This window comes from Oncorhynchus mykiss, unplaced genomic scaffold, assembly GCF_013265735.2.
Source record: "Oncorhynchus mykiss isolate Arlee unplaced genomic scaffold, USDA_OmykA_1.1 un_scaffold_305, whole genome shotgun sequence".
Taxonomy (NCBI): Eukaryota; Metazoa; Chordata; class Actinopteri; order Salmoniformes; family Salmonidae; genus Oncorhynchus; species Oncorhynchus mykiss.
Window position 1 is genome coordinate 179201 of NW_023493754.1, and position 23485 is coordinate 202685.

At 41.3% G+C, this 23485-nt stretch overlaps 24 non-coding genes across 24 annotated transcripts; 14 read left to right on the plus strand and 10 right to left on the minus strand.

The window, feature by feature from the left end:
* The first annotated feature begins 161 nt into the window (after window positions 1–161).
* On the plus strand, window positions 162–233 carry trnap-agg. Its single transcript has one exon. It is a non-coding gene; the product is annotated as a tRNA-Pro (tRNA).
* A 1157-nt stretch (window positions 234–1390) lies between these two features.
* trnap-agg lies at window positions 1391–1462 on the plus strand. Its single transcript has one exon. It is a non-coding gene; the product is annotated as a tRNA-Pro (tRNA).
* Window positions 1463–3143: 1681 nt separating this feature from the next.
* Window positions 3144–3215, minus strand: trnag-ucc. Its single transcript has one exon. It is a non-coding gene; the product is annotated as a tRNA-Gly (tRNA).
* A 1331-nt stretch (window positions 3216–4546) lies between these two features.
* Window positions 4547–4618, minus strand: trnag-ucc. Its single transcript has one exon. It is a non-coding gene; the product is annotated as a tRNA-Gly (tRNA).
* Window positions 4619–5949: 1331 nt separating this feature from the next.
* On the minus strand, window positions 5950–6021 carry trnag-ucc. Its single transcript has one exon. It is a non-coding gene; the product is annotated as a tRNA-Gly (tRNA).
* A 981-nt stretch (window positions 6022–7002) lies between these two features.
* trnap-agg lies at window positions 7003–7074 on the plus strand. Its single transcript has one exon. It is a non-coding gene; the product is annotated as a tRNA-Pro (tRNA).
* A 278-nt stretch (window positions 7075–7352) lies between these two features.
* On the minus strand, window positions 7353–7424 carry trnag-ucc. The gene has a single exon. It is a non-coding gene; the product is annotated as a tRNA-Gly (tRNA).
* Window positions 7425–8405: 981 nt separating this feature from the next.
* trnap-agg lies at window positions 8406–8477 on the plus strand. The gene has a single exon. It is a non-coding gene; the product is annotated as a tRNA-Pro (tRNA).
* Window positions 8478–8755: 278 nt separating this feature from the next.
* On the minus strand, window positions 8756–8827 carry trnag-ucc. Its single transcript has one exon. It is a non-coding gene; the product is annotated as a tRNA-Gly (tRNA).
* Window positions 8828–9808: 981 nt separating this feature from the next.
* Window positions 9809–9880, plus strand: trnap-agg. Its single transcript has one exon. It is a non-coding gene; the product is annotated as a tRNA-Pro (tRNA).
* A 278-nt stretch (window positions 9881–10158) lies between these two features.
* Window positions 10159–10230, minus strand: trnag-ucc. Its single transcript has one exon. It is a non-coding gene; the product is annotated as a tRNA-Gly (tRNA).
* A 981-nt stretch (window positions 10231–11211) lies between these two features.
* On the plus strand, window positions 11212–11283 carry trnap-agg. The gene has a single exon. It is a non-coding gene; the product is annotated as a tRNA-Pro (tRNA).
* A 278-nt stretch (window positions 11284–11561) lies between these two features.
* trnag-ucc lies at window positions 11562–11633 on the minus strand. The gene has a single exon. It is a non-coding gene; the product is annotated as a tRNA-Gly (tRNA).
* A 981-nt stretch (window positions 11634–12614) lies between these two features.
* Window positions 12615–12686, plus strand: trnap-agg. The gene has a single exon. It is a non-coding gene; the product is annotated as a tRNA-Pro (tRNA).
* A 278-nt stretch (window positions 12687–12964) lies between these two features.
* On the minus strand, window positions 12965–13036 carry trnag-ucc. The gene has a single exon. It is a non-coding gene; the product is annotated as a tRNA-Gly (tRNA).
* A 981-nt stretch (window positions 13037–14017) lies between these two features.
* trnap-agg lies at window positions 14018–14089 on the plus strand. Its single transcript has one exon. It is a non-coding gene; the product is annotated as a tRNA-Pro (tRNA).
* A 278-nt stretch (window positions 14090–14367) lies between these two features.
* Window positions 14368–14439, minus strand: trnag-ucc. The gene has a single exon. It is a non-coding gene; the product is annotated as a tRNA-Gly (tRNA).
* Window positions 14440–15420: 981 nt separating this feature from the next.
* trnap-agg lies at window positions 15421–15492 on the plus strand. The gene has a single exon. It is a non-coding gene; the product is annotated as a tRNA-Pro (tRNA).
* A 278-nt stretch (window positions 15493–15770) lies between these two features.
* trnag-ucc lies at window positions 15771–15842 on the minus strand. Its single transcript has one exon. It is a non-coding gene; the product is annotated as a tRNA-Gly (tRNA).
* Window positions 15843–16651: 809 nt separating this feature from the next.
* Window positions 16652–16723, plus strand: trnap-agg. Its single transcript has one exon. It is a non-coding gene; the product is annotated as a tRNA-Pro (tRNA).
* A 1157-nt stretch (window positions 16724–17880) lies between these two features.
* On the plus strand, window positions 17881–17952 carry trnap-agg. Its single transcript has one exon. It is a non-coding gene; the product is annotated as a tRNA-Pro (tRNA).
* A 2562-nt stretch (window positions 17953–20514) lies between these two features.
* Window positions 20515–20586, plus strand: trnap-agg. Its single transcript has one exon. It is a non-coding gene; the product is annotated as a tRNA-Pro (tRNA).
* A 1159-nt stretch (window positions 20587–21745) lies between these two features.
* On the plus strand, window positions 21746–21817 carry trnap-agg. Its single transcript has one exon. It is a non-coding gene; the product is annotated as a tRNA-Pro (tRNA).
* A 1157-nt stretch (window positions 21818–22974) lies between these two features.
* trnap-agg lies at window positions 22975–23046 on the plus strand. Its single transcript has one exon. It is a non-coding gene; the product is annotated as a tRNA-Pro (tRNA).
* Window positions 23047–23485: the final 439 nt, after the last annotated feature.

A 23485-nucleotide genomic window follows, 5' to 3' on the forward strand; every position in this document is an offset into this window, starting at 1 on the left:
ATTTGAACTGAAGCATGGTCAAGATTTTGGAAGACTGTTATGCTCACAAGTAAAGCACAAAACACTCACATGATGTTCAATCGTTCCAAGCACCATGGACACGTCAATCGATATCTTCACTGTCATTGCTGCAGAAAGCAAAAAAATAACTTTTTGCATAAGGCTCGTTGGTCTAGGGGTATGATTCTCGCTTAGGGTGCGAGAGGTCCCGGGTTCAAATCCCGGATGAGCCCTTTTGCAGATCCTTGAACAATCTCAGACAGGCAGATCTTGTCGGAACGCCGACTATCACCTCTTGGGCGCAGGACAAGGTGGCTGAATGGTTTTGGCGATAGGACTGCAAATCTATTTTGATAAGCACTTGTTGGTTCAACGTCGCACAACATTTATTATTTTAGATAACCTGCAGAATGTAGGAGCAATTCTGACTTCCAAGTACAAGGATAATGATTCAAATGTAATACACTTGAAATGACATCCAGCCCCTAAAACAAATGAATTCCTCAGGCTCTGCATTGGCCGGGAATCAAACCCGAGTCAACTGCTTGGAAGGCAACTATGCTCACCACTATACCACCAATGCTATGTGCAGCTCAGTAGCAACATTGAGACATCGACTCATAATTTGACCGTCATTTTGGTGGAAAGTGATAATTCACTTTCACGGTTTAGGTGTATGATTATGGCTTAGGTTGCGAGAGGTCCCTGGTTGAAAAATCTATCATTTTAATCACTACAGGTTACCTTCAGATTAGTCCCGTGACACTTGTTGGGAACGTAGGGCAAAACGGAGAACATTGCGACAAGTGGGGTCACATTAGTTTGTAGCCCAAGATTTTGGATTCTACAAACAGAACTTGGCAACATAGACGGTTGTGACTTCAGACGAGTCTCCTGACACTTGTGGGGGATGTAGAGAAAAATTGAGAATACCACCATGTTCGTGAGGGTCTCCTCATTCCAGAGAGTGGTCATATGAATTTGTAGGTCAAACGGTTCGGAAGCTAGAGATGTTTTTGTGAGGACTGATTATAGGTATTGTCTCATGGTCTCATTTGACTCAAAATAAATGAGTTCCATTCTTTTGGAAGTCTTATTTTTTCATTTGTTTTTAAAAAAATGAATTGATCTCATTTTGCACTTTATTAATTTGTAAAAACTCGTCATCATTTTGCTGTCGCGACTGAACAAGACAGAATGTGAAAGACACAGCAGATGAACTACAGAAGATTTGAACTGAAGCATGGTCAAGATTTTGGAAGACTGTTATGCTCACAAGTAAAGCACAAAACACTCACATGATGTTCAATCGTTCCAAGCACCATGGACACGTCAATCGATATCTTCACTGTCATTGCTGCAGAAAGCAAAAAAATAACTTTTTGCATAAGGCTCGTTGGTCTAGGGGTATGATTCTCGCTTAGGGTGCGAGAGGTCCCGGGTTCAAATCCCGGATGAGCCCTTTTGCAGATCCTTGAACAATCTCAGACAGGCAGATCTTGTCAGAACGCCGACTATCACCTCTTGGGCGCAGGACAAGGTGGCTGAATGGTTTTGGCGATAGGACTGCAAATCTATTTTGATAAGCACTTGTTGGTTCAACGTCGCACAACATTTATTATTTTAGATAACCTGCAGAATGTAGGAGCAATTCTGACTTCCAAGTACAAGGATAATGATTCAAATGTAATACACTTGAAATGACATCCAGCCCCTAAAACAAATGAATTCCTCAGGCTCTGCATTGGCCGGGAATCAAACCCGAGTCAACTGCTTGGAAGGCAACTATGCTCACCACTATACCACCAATGCTATGTGCAGCTCAGTAGCAACATTGAGACATCGACTCATAATTTGACCGTCATTTTGGTGGAAAGTGATAATTCACTTTCACGGTTTAGGTGTATGATTATGGCTTAGGTTGCGAGAGGTCCCTGGTTGAAAAATCTATCATTTTAATCACTACAGGTTACCTTCAGATTAGTCCCGTGACACTTGTTGGGAACGTAGGGCAAAACGGAGAACATTGCGACAAGTGGGGTCACATTAGTTTGTAGCCCAAGATTTTGGATTCTACAAACAGAACTTGGCAACATAGACGGTTGTGACTTCAGACGAGTCTCCTGACACTTGTGGGGGATGTAGAGAAAAATTGAGAATACCACCATGTTCGTGAGGGTCTCCTCATTCCAGAGAGTGGTCATATGAATTTGTAGGTCAAACGGTTCGGAAGCTAGAGATGTTTTTGTGAGAAGACCGATTATAGGTATTGTCTCATGGTTTGACAAAAACCGATCTAGGTCCACCATCTTTCACTGCAGATATGGATGGGTAACATAAGCAGTTGTGGAGGATTGAGACGGATACGCCGAGTCTTAATCTCTCTAGTTGAAAACGGATCTATTTGAATGGGTATTTTCAAAATTAATTGACTTTGATTCACGTACCTTTGCGTCATTTGACTCAAAATAAATGAGTTCCATTCTTTTGGAAGTCTTATTTTTTCATTTGTTTTTAAAAAAATGAATTGATCTCATTTTGCACTTTATTAATTTGTAAAAACTCGTCATCATTTTGCTGTCGCGACTGAACAAGACAGAATGTGAAAGACACAGCAGATGAACTACAGAAGATTTGAACTGAAACATGGTCAAGATTTTGGAAGACTGTTATGCTCACAAGTAAAGCACAAAACACTCACATGATGTTCAATCGTTCCAAGCACCATGGACACGTCAATCGATATCTTCACTGTCATTGCTGCAGAAAGCAAAAAAATAACTTTTTGCATAAGGCTCGTTGGTCTAGGGGTATGATTCTCGCTTAGGGTGTGAGAGGTCCTGGGTTCAAATCCCGGATGAGCCCTTTTGCAGATCCTTGAACAATCTCAGACAGGCAGATCTTGTCGGAATGCCGACTATCACCTCTTGGGCGCAGGACAAGGTGGCTGAATGGTTTTGGCGATAGGACTGCAAATCTATTTTGATATGCACTTGTTGGTTCAACGTCGCACAACATTTATTATTTTAGATAACCTGCAGAATGTAGGAGCAATTCTGACTTCCAAGTACAAGGATAATGATTCAAATGTAATACACTTGAAATGACATCCAGCCCCTAAAACAAATGAATTCCTCAGGCTCTGCATTGGCCGGGAATCGAACCCGGGTCAACTGCTTGGAAGGCAGCTATGCTCACCACTATACCACCAATGCTATGTGCAGCTCAGTAGCAACATTGAGACATCGACTCATAATTTGACCGTCATTTTGGTGGAAAGTGATAATTCACTTTCACGGTTTAGGTGTATGATTATGGCTTAGGTTGCGAGAGGTCCCTGGTTGAAAAATCTATCATTTTAATCACTACAGGTTACCTTCAGATTAGTCCCGTGACACTTGTTGGGAACGTAGGGCAAAACGGAGAACATTGCGACAAGTGGGGTCACATTAGTTTGTAGCCCAAGATTTTGGATTCTACAAACAGAACTTGGCAACATAGACGGTTGTGACTTCAGACGAGTCTCCTGACACTTGTGGGGGATGTAGAGAAAAATTGAGAATACCACCATGTTCGTGAGGGTCTCCTCATTCCAGAGAGTGGTCATATGAATTTGTAGGTCAAACGGTTCGGAAGCTAGAGATGTTTTTGTGAGAAGACCGATTATAGGTATTGTCTCATGGTTTGACAAAAACCGATCTAGGTCCACCATCTTTCACTGCAGATATGGATGGGTAACATAAGCAGTTGTGGAGGATTGAGACGGATACGCCGAGTCTTAATCTCTCTAGTTGAAAACGGATCTATTTGAATGGGTATTTTCAAAATTAATTGACTTTGATTCACGTACCTTTGCGTCATTTGACTCAAAATAAATGAGTTCCATTCTTTTGGAAGTCTTATTTTTTCATTTGTTTTTAAAAAAATGAATTGATCTCATTTTGCACTTTATTAATTTGTAAAAACTCGTCATCATTTTGCTGTCGCGACTGAACAAGACAGAATGTGAAAGACACAGCAGATGAACTACAGAAGATTTGAACTGAAACATGGTCAAGATTTTGGAAGACTGTTATGCTCACAAGTAAAGCACAAAACACTCACATGATGTTCAATCGTTCCAAGCACCATGGACACGTCAATCGATATCTTCACTGTCATTGCTGCAGAAAGCAAAAAAATAACTTTTTGCATAAGGCTCGTTGGTCTAGGGGTATGATTCTCGCTTAGGGTGTGAGAGGTCCTGGGTTCAAATCCCGGATGAGCCCTTTTGCAGATCCTTGAACAATCTCAGACAGGCAGATCTTGTCGGAATGCCGACTATCACCTCTTGGGCGCAGGACAAGGTGGCTGAATGGTTTTGGCGATAGGACTGCAAATCTATTTTGATATGCACTTGTTGGTTCAACGTCGCACAACATTTATTATTTTAGATAACCTGCAGAATGTAGGAGCAATTCTGACTTCCAAGTACAAGGATAATGATTCAAATGTAATACACTTGAAATGACATCCAGCCCCTAAAACAAATGAATTCCTCAGGCTCTGCATTGGCCGGGAATCGAACCCGGGTCAACTGCTTGGAAGGCAGCTATGCTCACCACTATACCACCAATGCTATGTGCAGCTCAGTAGCAACATTGAGACATCGACTCATAATTTGACCGTCATTTTGGTGGAAAGTGATAATTCACTTTCACGGTTTAGGTGTATGATTATGGCTTAGGTTGCGAGAGGTCCCTGGTTGAAAAATCTATCATTTTAATCACTACAGGTTACCTTCAGATTAGTCCCGTGACACTTGTTGGGAACGTAGGGCAAAACGGAGAACATTGCGACAAGTGGGGTCACATTAGTTTGTAGCCCAAGATTTTGGATTCTACAAACAGAACTTGGCAACATAGACGGTTGTGACTTCAGACGAGTCTCCTGACACTTGTGGGGGATGTAGAGAAAAATTGAGAATACCACCATGTTCGTGAGGGTCTCCTCATTCCAGAGAGTGGTCATATGAATTTGTAGGTCAAACGGTTCGGAAGCTAGAGATGTTTTTGTGAGAAGACCGATTATAGGTATTGTCTCATGGTTTGACAAAAACCGATCTAGGTCCACCATCTTTCACTGCAGATATGGATGGGTAACATAAGCAGTTGTGGAGGATTGAGACGGATACGCCGAGTCTTAATCTCTCTAGTTGAAAACGGATCTATTTGAATGGGTATTTTCAAAATTAATTGACTTTGATTCACGTACCTTTGCGTCATTTGACTCAAAATAAATGAGTTCCATTCTTTTGGAAGTCTTATTTTTTCATTTGTTTTTAAAAAAATGAATTGATCTCATTTTGCACTTTATTAATTTGTAAAAACTCGTCATCATTTTGCTGTCGCGACTGAACAAGACAGAATGTGAAAGACACAGCAGATGAACTACAGAAGATTTGAACTGAAACATGGTCAAGATTTTGGAAGACTGTTATGCTCACAAGTAAAGCACAAAACACTCACATGATGTTCAATCGTTCCAAGCACCATGGACACGTCAATCGATATCTTCACTGTCATTGCTGCAGAAAGCAAAAAAATAACTTTTTGCATAAGGCTCGTTGGTCTAGGGGTATGATTCTCGCTTAGGGTGTGAGAGGTCCTGGGTTCAAATCCCGGATGAGCCCTTTTGCAGATCCTTGAACAATCTCAGACAGGCAGATCTTGTCGGAATGCCGACTATCACCTCTTGGGCGCAGGACAAGGTGGCTGAATGGTTTTGGCGATAGGACTGCAAATCTATTTTGATATGCACTTGTTGGTTCAACGTCGCACAACATTTATTATTTTAGATAACCTGCAGAATGTAGGAGCAATTCTGACTTCCAAGTACAAGGATAATGATTCAAATGTAATACACTTGAAATGACATCCAGCCCCTAAAACAAATGAATTCCTCAGGCTCTGCATTGGCCGGGAATCGAACCCGGGTCAACTGCTTGGAAGGCAGCTATGCTCACCACTATACCACCAATGCTATGTGCAGCTCAGTAGCAACATTGAGACATCGACTCATAATTTGACCGTCATTTTGGTGGAAAGTGATAATTCACTTTCACGGTTTAGGTGTATGATTATGGCTTAGGTTGCGAGAGGTCCCTGGTTGAAAAATCTATCATTTTAATCACTACAGGTTACCTTCAGATTAGTCCCGTGACACTTGTTGGGAACGTAGGGCAAAACGGAGAACATTGCGACAAGTGGGGTCACATTAGTTTGTAGCCCAAGATTTTGGATTCTACAAACAGAACTTGGCAACATAGACGGTTGTGACTTCAGACGAGTCTCCTGACACTTGTGGGGGATGTAGAGAAAAATTGAGAATACCACCATGTTCGTGAGGGTCTCCTCATTCCAGAGAGTGGTCATATGAATTTGTAGGTCAAACGGTTCGGAAGCTAGAGATGTTTTTGTGAGAAGACCGATTATAGGTATTGTCTCATGGTTTGACAAAAACCGATCTAGGTCCACCATCTTTCACTGCAGATATGGATGGGTAACATAAGCAGTTGTGGAGGATTGAGACGGATACGCCGAGTCTTAATCTCTCTAGTTGAAAACGGATCTATTTGAATGGGTATTTTCAAAATTAATTGACTTTGATTCACGTACCTTTGCGTCATTTGACTCAAAATAAATGAGTTCCATTCTTTTGGAAGTCTTATTTTTTCATTTGTTTTTAAAAAAATGAATTGATCTCATTTTGCACTTTATTAATTTGTAAAAACTCGTCATCATTTTGCTGTCGCGACTGAACAAGACAGAATGTGAAAGACACAGCAGATGAACTACAGAAGATTTGAACTGAAACATGGTCAAGATTTTGGAAGACTGTTATGCTCACAAGTAAAGCACAAAACACTCACATGATGTTCAATCGTTCCAAGCACCATGGACACGTCAATCGATATCTTCACTGTCATTGCTGCAGAAAGCAAAAAAATAACTTTTTGCATAAGGCTCGTTGGTCTAGGGGTATGATTCTCGCTTAGGGTGTGAGAGGTCCTGGGTTCAAATCCCGGATGAGCCCTTTTGCAGATCCTTGAACAATCTCAGACAGGCAGATCTTGTCGGAATGCCGACTATCACCTCTTGGGCGCAGGACAAGGTGGCTGAATGGTTTTGGCGATAGGACTGCAAATCTATTTTGATATGCACTTGTTGGTTCAACGTCGCACAACATTTATTATTTTAGATAACCTGCAGAATGTAGGAGCAATTCTGACTTCCAAGTACAAGGATAATGATTCAAATGTAATACACTTGAAATGACATCCAGCCCCTAAAACAAATGAATTCCTCAGGCTCTGCATTGGCCGGGAATCGAACCCGGGTCAACTGCTTGGAAGGCAGCTATGCTCACCACTATACCACCAATGCTATGTGCAGCTCAGTAGCAACATTGAGACATCGACTCATAATTTGACCGTCATTTTGGTGGAAAGTGATAATTCACTTTCACGGTTTAGGTGTATGATTATGGCTTAGGTTGCGAGAGGTCCCTGGTTGAAAAATCTATCATTTTAATCACTACAGGTTACCTTCAGATTAGTCCCGTGACACTTGTTGGGAACGTAGGGCAAAACGGAGAACATTGCGACAAGTGGGGTCACATTAGTTTGTAGCCCAAGATTTTGGATTCTACAAACAGAACTTGGCAACATAGACGGTTGTGACTTCAGACGAGTCTCCTGACACTTGTGGGGGATGTAGAGAAAAATTGAGAATACCACCATGTTCGTGAGGGTCTCCTCATTCCAGAGAGTGGTCATATGAATTTGTAGGTCAAACGGTTCGGAAGCTAGAGATGTTTTTGTGAGAAGACCGATTATAGGTATTGTCTCATGGTTTGACAAAAACCGATCTAGGTCCACCATCTTTCACTGCAGATATGGATGGGTAACATAAGCAGTTGTGGAGGATTGAGACGGATACGCCGAGTCTTAATCTCTCTAGTTGAAAACGGATCTATTTGAATGGGTATTTTCAAAATTAATTGACTTTGATTCACGTACCTTTGCGTCATTTGACTCAAAATAAATGAGTTCCATTCTTTTGGAAGTCTTATTTTTTCATTTGTTTTTAAAAAAATGAATTGATCTCATTTTGCACTTTATTAATTTGTAAAAACTCGTCATCATTTTGCTGTCGCGACTGAACAAGACAGAATGTGAAAGACACAGCAGATGAACTACAGAAGATTTGAACTGAAACATGGTCAAGATTTTGGAAGACTGTTATGCTCACAAGTAAAGCACAAAACACTCACATGATGTTCAATCGTTCCAAGCACCATGGACACGTCAATCGATATCTTCACTGTCATTGCTGCAGAAAGCAAAAAAATAACTTTTTGCATAAGGCTCGTTGGTCTAGGGGTATGATTCTCGCTTAGGGTGTGAGAGGTCCTGGGTTCAAATCCCGGATGAGCCCTTTTGCAGATCCTTGAACAATCTCAGACAGGCAGATCTTGTCGGAATGCCGACTATCACCTCTTGGGCGCAGGACAAGGTGGCTGAATGGTTTTGGCGATAGGACTGCAAATCTATTTTGATATGCACTTGTTGGTTCAACGTCGCACAACATTTATTATTTTAGATAACCTGCAGAATGTAGGAGCAATTCTGACTTCCAAGTACAAGGATAATGATTCAAATGTAATACACTTGAAATGACATCCAGCCCCTAAAACAAATGAATTCCTCAGGCTCTGCATTGGCCGGGAATCGAACCCGGGTCAACTGCTTGGAAGGCAGCTATGCTCACCACTATACCACCAATGCTATGTGCAGCTCAGTAGCAACATTGAGACATCGACTCATAATTTGACCGTCATTTTGGTGGAAAGTGATAATTCACTTTCACGGTTTAGGTGTATGATTATGGCTTAGGTTGCGAGAGGTCCCTGGTTGAAAAATCTATCATTTTAATCACTACAGGTTACCTTCAGATTAGTCCCGTGACACTTGTTGGGAACGTAGGGCAAAACGGAGAACATTGCGACAAGTGGGGTCACATTAGTTTGTAGCCCAAGATTTTGGATTCTACAAACAGAACTTGGCAACATAGACGGTTGTGACTTCAGACGAGTCTCCTGACACTTGTGGGGGATGTAGAGAAAAATTGAGAATACCACCATGTTCGTGAGGGTCTCCTCATTCCAGAGAGTGGTCATATGAATTTGTAGGTCAAACGGTTCGGAAGCTAGAGATGTTTTTGTGAGAAGACCGATTATAGGTATTGTCTCATGGTTTGACAAAAACCGATCTAGGTCCACCATCTTTCACTGCAGATATGGATGGGTAACATAAGCAGTTGTGGAGGATTGAGACGGATACGCCGAGTCTTAATCTCTCTAGTTGAAAACGGATCTATTTGAATGGGTATTTTCAAAATTAATTGACTTTGATTCACGTACCTTTGCGTCATTTGACTCAAAATAAATGAGTTCCATTCTTTTGGAAGTCTTATTTTTTCATTTGTTTTTAAAAAAATGAATTGATCTCATTTTGCACTTTATTAATTTGTAAAAACTCGTCATCATTTTGCTGTCGCGACTGAACAAGACAGAATGTGAAAGACACAGCAGATGAACTACAGAAGATTTGAACTGAAACATGGTCAAGATTTTGGAAGACTGTTATGCTCACAAGTAAAGCACAAAACACTCACATGATGTTCAATCGTTCCAAGCACCATGGACACGTCAATCGATATCTTCACTGTCATTGCTGCAGAAAGCAAAAAAATAACTTTTTGCATAAGGCTCGTTGGTCTAGGGGTATGATTCTCGCTTAGGGTGTGAGAGGTCCTGGGTTCAAATCCCGGATGAGCCCTTTTGCAGATCCTTGAACAATCTCAGACAGGCAGATCTTGTCGGAATGCCGACTATCACCTCTTGGGCGCAGGACAAGGTGGCTGAATGGTTTTGGCGATAGGACTGCAAATCTATTTTGATATGCACTTGTTGGTTCAACGTCGCACAACATTTATTATTTTAGATAACCTGCAGAATGTAGGAGCAATTCTGACTTCCAAGTACAAGGATAATGATTCAAATGTAATACACTTGAAATGACATCCAGCCCCTAAAACAAATGAATTCCTCAGGCTCTGCATTGGCCGGGAATCGAACCCGGGTCAACTGCTTGGAAGGCAGCTATGCTCACCACTATACCACCAATGCTATGTGCAGCTCAGTAGCAACATTGAGACATCGACTCATAATTTGACCGTCATTTTGGTGGAAAGTGATAATTCACTTTCACGGTTTAGGTGTATGATTATGGCTTAGGTTGCGAGAGGTCCCTGGTTGAAAAATCTATCATTTTAATCACTACAGGTTACCTTCAGATTAGTCCCGTGACACTTGTTGGGAACGTAGGGCAAAACGGAGAACATTGCGACAAGTGGGGTCACATTAGTTTGTAGCCCAAGATTTTGGATTCTACAAACAGAACTTGGCAACATAGACGGTTGTGACTTCAGACGAGTCTCCTGACACTTGTGGGGGATGTAGAGAAAAATTGAGAATACCACCATGTTCGTGAGGGTCTCCTCATTCCAGAGAGTGGTCATATGAATTTGTAGGTCAAACGGTTCGGAAGCTAGAGATGTTTTTGTGAGAAGACCGATTATAGGTATTGTCTCATGGTTTGACAAAAACCGATCTAGGTCCACCATCTTTCACTGCAGATATGGATGGGTAACATAAGCAGTTGTGGAGGATTGAGACGGATACGCCGAGTCTTAATCTCTCTAGTTGAAAACGGATCTATTTGAATGGGTATTTTCAAAATTAATTGACTTTGATTCACGTACCTTTGCGTCATTTGACTCAAAATAAATGAGTTCCATTCTTTTGGAAGTCTTATTTTTTCATTTGTTTTTAAAAAAATGAATTGATCTCATTTTGCACTTTATTAATTTGTAAAAACTCGTCATCATTTTGCTGTCGCGACTGAACAAGACAGAATGTGAAAGACACAGCAGATGAACTACAGAAGATTTGAACTGAAACATGGTCAAGATTTTGGAAGACTGTTATGCTCACAAGTAAAGCACAAAACACTCACATGATGTTCAATCGTTCCAAGCACCATGGACACGTCAATCGATATCTTCACTGTCATTGCTGCAGAAAGCAAAAAAATAACTTTTTGCATAAGGCTCGTTGGTCTAGGGGTATGATTCTCGCTTAGGGTGTGAGAGGTCCTGGGTTCAAATCCCGGATGAGCCCTTTTGCAGATCCTTGAACAATCTCAGACAGGCAGATCTTGTCGGAATGCCGACTATCACCTCTTGGGCGCAGGACAAGGTGGCTGAATGGTTTTGGCGATAGGACTGCAAATCTATTTTGATATGCACTTGTTGGTTCAACGTCGCACAACATTTATTATTTTAGATAACCTGCAGAATGTAGGAGCAATTCTGACTTCCAAGTACAAGGATAATGATTCAAATGTAATACACTTGAAATGACATCCAGCCCCTAAAACAAATGAATTCCTCAGGCTCTGCATTGGCCGGGAATCGAACCCGGGTCAACTGCTTGGAAGGCAGCTATGCTCACCACTATACCACCAATGCTATGTGCAGCTCAGTAGCAACATTGAGACATCGACTCATAATTTGACCGTCATTTTGGTGGAAAGTGATAATTCACTTTCACGGTTTAGGTGTATGATTATGGCTTAGGTTGCGAGAGGTCCCTGGTTGAAAAATCTATCATTTTAATCACTACAGGTTACCTTCAGATTAGTCCCGTGACACTTGTTGGGAACGTAGGGCAAAACGGAGAACATTGCGACAAGTGGGGTCACATTAGTTTGTAGCCCAAGATTTTGGATTCTACAAACAGAACTTGGCAACATAGACGGTTGTGACTTCAGACGAGTCTCCTGACACTTGTGGGGGATGTAGAGAAAAATTGAGAATACCACCATGTTCGTGAGGGTCTCCTCATTCCAGAGAGTGGTCATATGAATTTGTAGGTCAAACGGTTCGGAAGCTAGAGATGTTTTTGTGAGAAGACCGATTATAGGTATTGTCTCATGGTTTGACAAAAACCGATCTAGGTCCACCATCTTTCACTGCAGATATGGATGGGTAACATAAGCAGTTGTGGAGGATTGAGACGGATACGCCGAGTCTTAATCTCTCTAGTTGAAAACGGATCTATTTGAATGGGTATTTTCAAAATTAATTGACTTTGATTCACGTACCTTTGCGTCATTTGACTCAAAATAAATGAGTTCCATTCTTTTGGAAGTCTTATTTTTTCATTTGTTTTTAAAAAAATGAATTGATCTCATTTTGCACTTTATTAATTTGTAAAAACTCGTCATCATTTTGCTGTCGCGACTGAACAAGACAGAATGTGAAAGACACAGCAGATGAACTACAGAAGATTTGAACTGAAACATGGTCAAGATTTTGGAAGACTGTTATGCTCACAAGTAAAGCACAAAACACTCACATGATGTTCAATCGTTCCAAGCACCATGGACACGTCAATCGATATCTTCACTGTCATTGCTGCAGAAAGCAAAAAAATAACTTTTTGCATAAGGCTCGTTGGTCTAGGGGTATGATTCTCGCTTAGGGTGTGAGAGGTCCTGGGTTCAAATCCCGGATGAGCCCTTTTGCAGATCCTTGAACAATCTCAGACAGGCAGATCTTGTCGGAATGCCGACTATCACCTCTTGGGCGCAGGACAAGGTGGCTGAATGGTTTTGGCGATAGGACTGCAAATCTATTTTGATATGCACTTGTTGGTTCAACGTCGCACAACATTTATTATTTTAGATAACCTGCAGAATGTAGGAGCAATTCTGACTTCCAAGTACAAGGATAATGATTCAAATGTAATACACTTGAAATGACATCCAGCCCCTAAAACAAATGAATTCCTCAGGCTCTGCATTGGCCGGGAATCGAACCCGGGTCAACTGCTTGGAAGGCAGCTATGCTCACCACTATACCACCAATGCTATGTGCAGCTCAGTAGCAACATTGAGACATCGACTCATAATTTGACCGTCATTTTGGTGGAAAGTGATAATTCACTTTCACGGTTTAGGTGTATGATTATGGCTTAGGTTGCGAGAGGTCCCTGGTTGAAAAATCTATCATTTTAATCACTACAGGTTACCTTCAGATTAGTCCCGTGACACTTGTTGGGAACGTAGGGCAAAACGGAGAACATTGCGACAAGTGGGGTCACATTAGTTTGTAGCCCAAGATTTTGGATTCTACAAACAGAACTTGGCAACATAGACGGTTGTGACTTCAGACGAGTCTCCTGACACTTGTGGGGGATGTAGAGAAAAATTGAGAATACCACCATGTTCGTGAGGGTCTCCTCATTCCAGAGAGTGGTCATATGAATTTGTAGGTCAAACGGTTCGGAAGCTAGAGATGTTTTTGTGAGAAGACCGATTATAGGTATTGTCTCATGGTTTGACAAAAACCGATCTAGGTCCACCATCTTTCACTGCAGATATGGATGGGTAACATAAGCAGTTGTGGAGGATTGAGACGGATACGCCGAGTCTTAATCTCTCTAGTTGAAAACGGATCTATTTGAATGGGTATTTTCAAAATTAATTGACTTTGATTCACGTACCTTTGCGTCATTTGACTCAAAATAAATGAGTTCCATTCTTTTGGAAGTCTTATTTTTTCATTTGTTTTTAAAAAAATGAATTGATCTCATTTTGCACTTTATTAATTTGTAAAAACTCGTCATCATTTTGCTGTCGCGACTGAACAAGACAGAATGTGAAAGACACAGCAGATGAACTACAGAAGATTTGAACTGAAACATGGTCAAGATTTTGGAAGACTGTTATGCTCACAAGTAAAGCACAAAACACTCACATGATGTTCAATCGTTCCAAGCACCATGGACACGTCAATCGATATCTTCACTGTCATTGCTGCAGAAAGCAAAAAAATAACTTTTTGCATAAGGCTCGTTGGTCTAGGGGTATGATTCTCGCTTAGGGTGTGAGAGGTCCTGGGTTCAAATCCCGGATGAGCCCTTTTGCAGATCCTTGAACAATCTCAGACAGGCAGATCTTGTCGGAATGCCGACTATCACCTCTTGGGCGCAGGACAAGGTGGCTGAATGGTTTTGGCGATAGGACTGCAAATCTATTTTGATATGCACTTGTTGGTTCAACGTCGCACAACATTTATTATTTTAGATAACCTGCAGAATGTAGGAGCAATTCTGACTTCCAAGTACAAGGATAATGATTCAAATGTAATACACTTGAAATGACATCCAGCCCCTAAAACAAATGAATTCCTCAGGCTCTGCATTGGCCGGGAATCGAACCCGGGTCAACTGCTTGGAAGGCAGCTATGCTCACCACTATACCACCAATGCTATGTGCAGCTCAGTAGCAACATTGAGACATCGACTCATAATTTGACCGTCATTTTGGTGGAAAGTGATAATTCACTTTCACGGTTTAGGTGTATGATTATGGCTTAGGTTGCGAGAGGTCCCTGGTTGAAAAATCTATCATTTTAATCACTACAGGTTACCTTCAGATTAGTCCCGTGACACTTGTTGGGAACGTAGGGCAAAACGGAGAACATTGCGACAAGTGGGGTCACATTAGTTTGTAGCCCAAGATTTTGGATTCTACAAACAGAACTTGGCAACATAGACGGTTGTGACTTCAGACGAGTCTCCTGACACTTGTGGGGGATGTAGAGAAAAATTGAGAATACCACCATGTTCGTGAGGGTCTCCTCATTCCAGAGAGTGGTCATATGAATTTGTAGGTCAAACGGTTCGGAAGCTAGAGATGTTTTTGTGAGAAGACCGATTATAGGTATTGTCTCATGGTTTGACAAAAACCGATCTAGGTCCACCATCTTTCACTGCAGATATGGATGGGTAACATAAGCAGTTGTGGAGGATTGAGACGGATACGCCGAGTCTTAATCTCTCTAGTTGAAAACGGATCTATTTGAATGGGTATTTTCAAAATTAATTGACTTTGATTCACGTACCTTTGCGTCATTTGACTCAAAATAAATGAGTTCCATTCTTTTGGAAGTCTTATTTTTTCATTTGTTTTTAAAAAAATGAATTGATCTCATTTTGCACTTTATTAATTTGTAAAAACTCGTCATCATTTTGCTGTCGCGACTGAACAAGACAGAATGTGAAAGACACAGCAGATGAACTACAGAAGATTTGAACTGAAACATGGTCAAGATTTTGGAAGACTGTTATGCTCACAAGTAAAGCACAAAACACTCACATGATGTTCAATCGTTCCAAGCACCATGGACACGTCAATCGATATCTTCACTGTCATTGCTGCAGAAAGCAAAAAAATAACTTTTTGCATAAGGCTCGTTGGTCTAGGGGTATGATTCTCGCTTAGGGTGTGAGAGGTCCTGGGTTCAAATCCCGGATGAGCCCTTTTGCAGATCCTTGAACAATCTCAGACAGGCAGATCTTGTCGGAATGCCGACTATCACCTCTTGGGCGCAGGACAAGGTGGCTGAATGGTTTTGGCGATAGGACTGCAAATCTATTTTGATATGCACTTGTTGGTTCAACGTCGCACAACATTTATTATTTTAGATAACCTGCAGAATGTAGGAGCAATTCTGACTTCCAAGTACAAGGATAATGATTCAAATGTAATACACTTGAAATGACATCCAGCCCCTAAAACAAATGAATTCCTCAGGCTCTGCATTGGCCGGGAATCGAACCCGGGTCAACTGCTTGGAAGGCAGCTATGCTCACCACTATACCACCAATGCTATGTGCAGCTCAGTAGCAACATTGAGACATCGACTCATAATTTGACCGTCATTTTGGTGGAAAGTGATAATTCACTTTCACGGTTTAGGTGTATGATTATGGCTTAGGTTGCGAGAGGTCCCTGGTTGAAAAATCTATCATTTTAATCACTACAGGTTACCTTCAGATTAGTCCCGTGACACTTGTTGGGAACGTAGGGCAAAACGGAGAACATTGCGACAAGTGGGGTCACATTAGTTTGTAGCCCAAGATTTTGGATTCTACAAACAGAACTTGGCAACATAGACGGTTGTGACTTCAGACGAGTCTCCTGACACTTGTGGGGGATGTAGAGAAAAATTGAGAATACCACCATGTTCGTGAGGGTCTCCTCATTCCAGAGAGTGGTCATATGAATTTGTAGGTCAAACGGTTCGGAAGCTAGAGATGTTTTTGTGAGAAGACCGATTATAGGTATTGTCTCATGGTCTCATTTGACTCAAAATAAATGAGTTCCATTCTTTTGGAAGTCTTATTTTTTCATTTGTTTTAAAAAAAATGAATTGATCTCATTTTGCACTTTATTAATTTGTAAAAACTCGTCATCATTTTGCTGTTGCGACTGAACAAGACAGAATGTGAAAGACACAGCAGATGAACTACAGAAGATTTGAACTGAAGCATGGTCAAGATTTTGGAAGACTGTTATGCTCACAAGTAAAGCACAAAACACTCACATGATGTTCAATCGTTCCAAGCACCATGGACACGTCAATCGATATCTTCACTGTCATTGCTGCAGAAAGCAAAAAAATAACTTTTTGCGTAAGGCTCGTTGGTCTAGGGGTATGATTCTCGCTTAGGGTGCGAGAGGTCCCGGGTTCAAATCCCGGATGAGCCCTTTTGCAGATCCTTGAACAATCTCAGACAGGCAGATCTTGTCGGAATGCCGACTATCACCTCTTGGGCGCAGGACAAGGTGGCTGAATGGTTTTGGCGATAGGACTGCAAATCTATTTTGATATGCACTTGTTGGTTCAACGTCGCACAACATTTATTATTTTAGATAACCTGCAGAATGTAGGAGCAATTCTGACTTCCAAGTACAAGGATAATGATTCAAATGTAATACACTTGAAATGACATCCAGCCCCTAAAACAAATGAATTCCTCAGGCTCTGCATTGGCCGGGAATCAAACCCGAGTCAACTGCTTGGAAGGAAACTATGATCACCACTATACCACCAATGCTATGTGCAGCTCAGTAGCAACATTGAGACATCGACTCATAATTTGACCGTCATTTTGGTGGAAAGTGATAATTCACTTTCACGGTTTAGGTGTATGATTATGGCTTAGGTTGCGAGAGGTCCCTGGTTGAAAAATCTATCATTTTAATCACTACAGGTTACCTTCAGATTAGTCCCGTGACACTTGTTGGGAACGTAGGGCAAAACGGAGAACATTGCGACAAGTGGGGTCACATTAGTTTGTAGCCCAAGATTTTGGATTCTACAAACAGAACTTGGCAACATAGACGGTTGTGACTTCAGACGAGTCTCCTGACACTTGTGGGGGATGTAGAGAAAAATTGAGAATACCACCATGTTCGTGAGGGTCTCCTCATTCCAGAGAGTGGTCATATGAATTTGTAGGTCAAACGGTTCGGAAGCTAGAGATGTTTTTGTGAGGACTGATTATAGGTATTGTCTCATGGTCTCATTTGACTCAAAATAAATGAGTTCCATTCTTTTGGAAGTCTTATTTTTTCATTTGTTTTTTAAAAAATGAATTGATCTCATTTTGCACTTTATTAATTTGTAAAAACTCGTCATCATTTTGCTGTCGCGACTGAAAAAGACAGAATGTGAAAGACACAGCAGATGAACTACAGAAGATTTGAACTGAAGCATGGTCAAGATTTTGGAAGACTGTTATGCTCACAAGTAAAGCACAAAACACTCACATGATGTTCAATCGTTCCAAGCACCATGGACACGTCAATCGATATCTTCACTGTCATTGCTGCAGAAAGCAAAAAAATAACTTTTTGCATAAGGCTCGTTGGTCTAGGGGTATGATTCTCGCTTAGGGTGCGAGAGGTCCCGGGTTCAAATCCCGGATGAGCCCTTTTGCAGATCCTTGAACAATCTCAGACAGGCAGATCTTGTCAGAACGCCGACTATCACCTCTTGGGCGCAGGACAAGGTGGCTGAATGGTTTTGGCGATAGGACTGCAAATCTATTTTGATAAGCACTTGTTGGTTCAACGTCGCACAACATTTATTATTTTAGATAACCTGCAGAATGTAGGAGCAATTCTGACTTCCAAGTACAAGGATAATGATTCAAATGTAATACACTTGAAATGACATCCAGCCCCTAAAACAAATGAATTCCTCAGGCTCTGCATTGGCCGGGAATCAAACCCGAGTCAACTGCTTGGAAGGCAACTATGCTCACCACTATACCACCAATGCTATGTGCAGCTCAGTAGCAACATTGAGACATCGACTCATAATTTGACCGTCATTTTGGTGGAAAGTGATAATTCACTTTCACGGTTTAGGTGTATGATTATGGCTTAGGTTGCGAGAGGTCCCTGGTTGAAAAATCTATCATTTTAATCACTACAGGTTACCTTCAGATTAGTCCCGTGACACTTGTTGGGAACGTAGGGCAAAACGGAGAACATTGCGACAAGTGGGGTCACATTAGTTTGTAGCCCAAGATTTTGGATTCTACAAACAGAACTTGGCAACATAGACGGTTGTGACTTCAGACGAGTCTCCTGACACTTGTGGGGGATGTAGAGACAAATTGAGAATACCACCATGTTCGTGAGGGTCTCCTCATTCCAGAGAGTGGTCATATGAATTTGTAGGTCAAACGGTTCGGAAGCTAGAGATGTTTTTGTGAGAAGACCGATTATAGGTATTGTCTCATGGTCTCATTTGACTCAAAATAAATGAGTTCCATTCTTTTGGAAGTCTTATTTTTTCATTTGTTTTTAAAAAAATGAATTGATCTCATTTTGCACTTTATTAATTTGTAAAAACTCGTCATCATTTTGCTGTCGCGACTGAACAAGACAGAATGTGAAAGACACAGCAGATGAACTACAGAAGATTTGAACTGAAGCATGGTCAAGATTTTGGAAGACTGTTATGCTCACAAGTAAAGCACAAAACACTCACATGATGTTCAATCGTTCCAAGCACCATGGACACGTCAATCGATATCTTCACTGTCATTGCTGCAGAAAGCAAAAAAATAACTTTTTGCGTAAGGCACGTTGGTCTAGGGGTATGATTCTCGCTTAGGGTGCGAGAGGTCCCGGGTTCAAATCCCGGATGAGCCCTTTTGCAGATCCTTGAACAATCTCAGACAGGCAGATCTTGTCGGAATGCCGACTATCACCTCTTGGGCGCAGGACAAGGTGGCTGAATGGTTTTGGCGATAGGACTGCAAATCTATTTTGATATGCACTTGTTGGTTCAACGTCGCACAACATTTATTATTTTAGATAACCTGCAGAATGTAGGAGCAATTCTGACTTCCAAGTACAAGGATAATGATTCAAATGTAATACACTTGAAATGACATCCAGCCCCTAAAACAAATGAATTCCTCAGGCTCTGCATTGGCCGGGAATCAAACCCGAGTCAACTGCTTGGAAGGCAACTATGCTCACCACTATACCACCAATGCTATGTGCAGCTCAGTAGCAACATTGAGACATCGACTCATAATTTGACCGTCATTTTGGTGGAAAGTGATAATTCACTTTCACGGTTTAGGTGTATGATTATGGCTTAGGTTGCGAGAGGTCCCTGGTTGAAAAATCTATCATTTTAATCACTACAGGTTACCTTCAGATTAGTCCCGTGACACTTGTTGGGAACGTAGGGCAAAACGGAGAACATTGCGACAAGTGGGGTCACATTAGTTTGTAGCCCAAGATTTTGGATTCTACAAACAGAACTTGGCAACATAGACGGTTGTGACTTCAGACGAGTCTCCTGACACTTGTGGGGGATGTAGAGAAAAATTGAGAATACCACCATGTTCGTGAGGGTCTCCTCATTCCAGAGAGTGGTCATATGAATTTGTAGGTCAAACGGTTCAGAAGCTAGAGATGTTTTTGTGAGAAGACCGATTATAGGTATTGTCTCATGGTTTGACAAAAACCGATCTAGGTCCACCATCTTTCACTGCAGATATGGATGGGTAACATAAGCAGTTGTGGAGGATTGAGACGGATACGCCGAGTCTTAATCTCTCTAGTTGAAAACGGATCTATTTGAATGGGTATTTTCAAAATTAATTGACTTTGATTCACGTACCTTTGCGTCATTTGACTCAAAATAAATGAGTTCCATTCTTTTGGAAGTCTTATTTTTTCATTTGTTTTTAAAAAAATGAATTGATCTCATTTTGCACTTTATTAATTTGTAAAAACTCGTCATCATTTTGCTGTCGCGACTGAAAAAGACAGAATGTGAAAGACACAGCAGATGAACTACAGAAGATTTGAACTGAAGCATGGTCAAGATTTTGGAAGACTGTTATGCTCACAAGTAAAGCACAAAACACTCACATGATGTTCAATCGTTCCAAGCACCATGGACACGTCAATCGATATCTTCACTGTCATTGCTGCAGAAAGCAAAAAAATAACTTTTTGCATAAGGCTCGTTGGTCTAGGGGTATGATTCTCGCTTAGGGTGCGAGAGGTCCCGGGTTCAAATCCCGGATGAGCCCTTTTGCAGATCCTTGAACAATCTCAGACAGGCAGATCTTGTCAGAACGCCGACTATCACCTCTTGGGCGCAGGACAAGGTGGCTGAATGGTTTTGGCGATAGGACTGCAAATCTATTTTGATAAGCACTTGTTGGTTCAACGTCGCACAACATTTATTATTTTAGATAACCTGCAGAATGTAGGAGCAATTCTGACTTCCAAGTACAAGGATAATGATTCAAATGTAATACACTTGAAATGACATCCAGCCCCTAAAACAAATGAATTCCTCAGGCTCTGCATTGGCCGGGAATCAAACCCGAGTCAACTGCTTGGAAGGAAACTATGCTCACCACTATACCACCAATGCTATGTGCAGCTCAGTAGCAACATTGAGACATCGACTCATAATTTGACCGTCATTTTGGTGGAAAGTGATAATTCACTTTCACGGTTTAGGTGTATGATTATGGCTTAGGTTGCGAGAGGTCCCTGGTTGAAAAATCTATCATTTTAATCACTACAGGTTACCTTCAGATTAGTCCCGTGACACTTGTTGGGAACGTAGGGCAAAACGGAGAACATTGCGACAAGTGGGGTCACATTAGTTTGTAGCCCAAGATTTTGGATTCTACAAACAGAACTTGGCAACATAGACGGTTGTGACTTCAGACGAGTCTCCTGACACTTGTGGGGGATGTAGAGAAAAATTGAGAATACCACCATGTTCGTGAGGGTCTCCTCATTCCAGAGAGTGGTCATATGAATTTGTAGGTCAAACGGTTCGGAAGCTAGAGATGTTTTTGTGAGAAGACCTATTATAGGTATTGTCTCATGGTCTCATTTGACTCAAAATAAATGAGTTCCATTCTTTTGGAAGTCTTATTTTTTCATTTGTTTTAAAAAAAATGAATTGATCTCATTTTGCACTTTATTAATTTGTAAAAACTCGTCATCATTTTGCTGTTGCGACTGAACAAGACAGAATGTGAAAGACACAGCAGATGAACTACAGAAGATTTGAACTGAAGCATGGTCAAGATTTTGGAAGACTGTTATGCTCACAAGTAAAGCACAAAACACTCACATGATGTTCAATCGTTCCAAGCACCATGGACACGTCAATCGATATCTTCACTGTCATTGCTGCAGAAAGCAAAAAAATAACTTTTTGCGTAAGGCTTGTTGGTCTAGGGGTATGATTCTCGCTTAGGGTGCGAGAGGTCCCGGGTTCAAATCCCGGATGAGCCCTTTTGCAGATCCTTGAACAATCTCAGACAGGCAGATCTTGTCGGAATGCCGACTATCACCTCTTGGGCGCAGGACAAGGTGGCTGAATGGTTTTGGCGATAGGACTGCAAATCTATTTTGATATGCACTTGTTGGTTCAACGTCGCACAACATTTATTATTTTAGATAACCTGCAGAATGTAGGAGCAATTCTGACTTCCAAGTACAAGGATAATGATTCAAATGTAATACACTTGAAATGACATCCAGCCCCTAAAACAAATGAATTCCTCAGGCTCTGCATTGGCCGGGAATCAAACCCGAGTCAACTGCTTGGAAGGAAACTATGATCACCACTATACCACCAATGCTATGTGCAGCTCAGTAGCAACATTGAGACATCGACTCATAATTTGACCGTCATTTTGGTGGAAAGTGATAATTCACTTTCACGGTTTAGGTGTATGATTATGGCTTAGGTTGCGAGAGGTCCCTGGTTGAAAAATCTATCATTTTAATCACTACAGGTTACCTTCAGATTAGTCCCGTGACACTTGTTGGGAACGTAGGGCAAAACGGAGAACATTGCGACAAGTGGGGTCACATTAGTTTGTAGCCCAAGATTTTGGATTCTACAAACAGAACTTGGCAACATAGACGGTTGTGACTTCAGACGAGTCTCCTGACACTTGTGGGGGATGTAGAGAAAAATTGAGAATACCACCATGTTCGTGAGGGTCTCCTCATTCCAGAGAGTGGTCATATGAATTTGTAGGTCAAACGGTTCGGAAGCTAGAGATGTTTTTGTGAGGACTGATTATAGGTATTGTCTCATGGTCTCATTTGACTCAAAATAAATGAGTTCCATTCTTTTGGAAGTCTTATTTTTTCATTTGTTTTTAAAAAAATGAATTGATCTCATTTTGCACTTTATTAATTTGTAAAAACTCGTCATCATTTTGCTGTCGCGACTGAAAAAGACAGAATGTGAAAGACACAGCAGATGAACTACAGAAGATTTGAACTGAAGCATGGTCAAGATTTTGGAAGACTGTTATGCTCACAAGTAAAGCACAAAACACTCACATGATGTTCAATCGTTCCAAGCACCATGGACACGTCAATCGATATCTTCACTGTCATTGCTGCAGAAAGCAAAAAAATAACTTTTTGCATAAGGCTCGTTGGTCTAGGGGTATGATTCTCGCTTAGGGTGCGAGAGGTCCCGGGTTCAAATCCCGGATGAGCCCTTTTGCAGATCCTTGAACAATCTCAGACAGGCAGATCTTGTCAGAACGCCGACTATCACCTCTTGGGCGCAGGACAAGGTGGCTGAATGGTTTTGGCGATAGGACTGCAAATCTATTTTGATAAGCACTTGTTGGTTCAACGTCGCACAACATTTATTATTTTAGATAACCTGCAGAATGTAGGAGCAATTCTGACTTCCAAGTACAAGGATAATGATTCAAATGTAATACACTTGAAATGACATCCAGCCCCTAAAACAAATGAATTCCTCAGGCTCTGCATTGGCCGGGAATCAAACCCGAGTCAACTGCTTGGAAGGCAACTATGCTCACCACTATACCACCAATGCTATGTGCAGCTCAGTAGCAACATTGAGACATCGACTCATAATTTGACCGTCATTTTGGTGGAAAGTGATAATTCACTTTCACGGTTTAG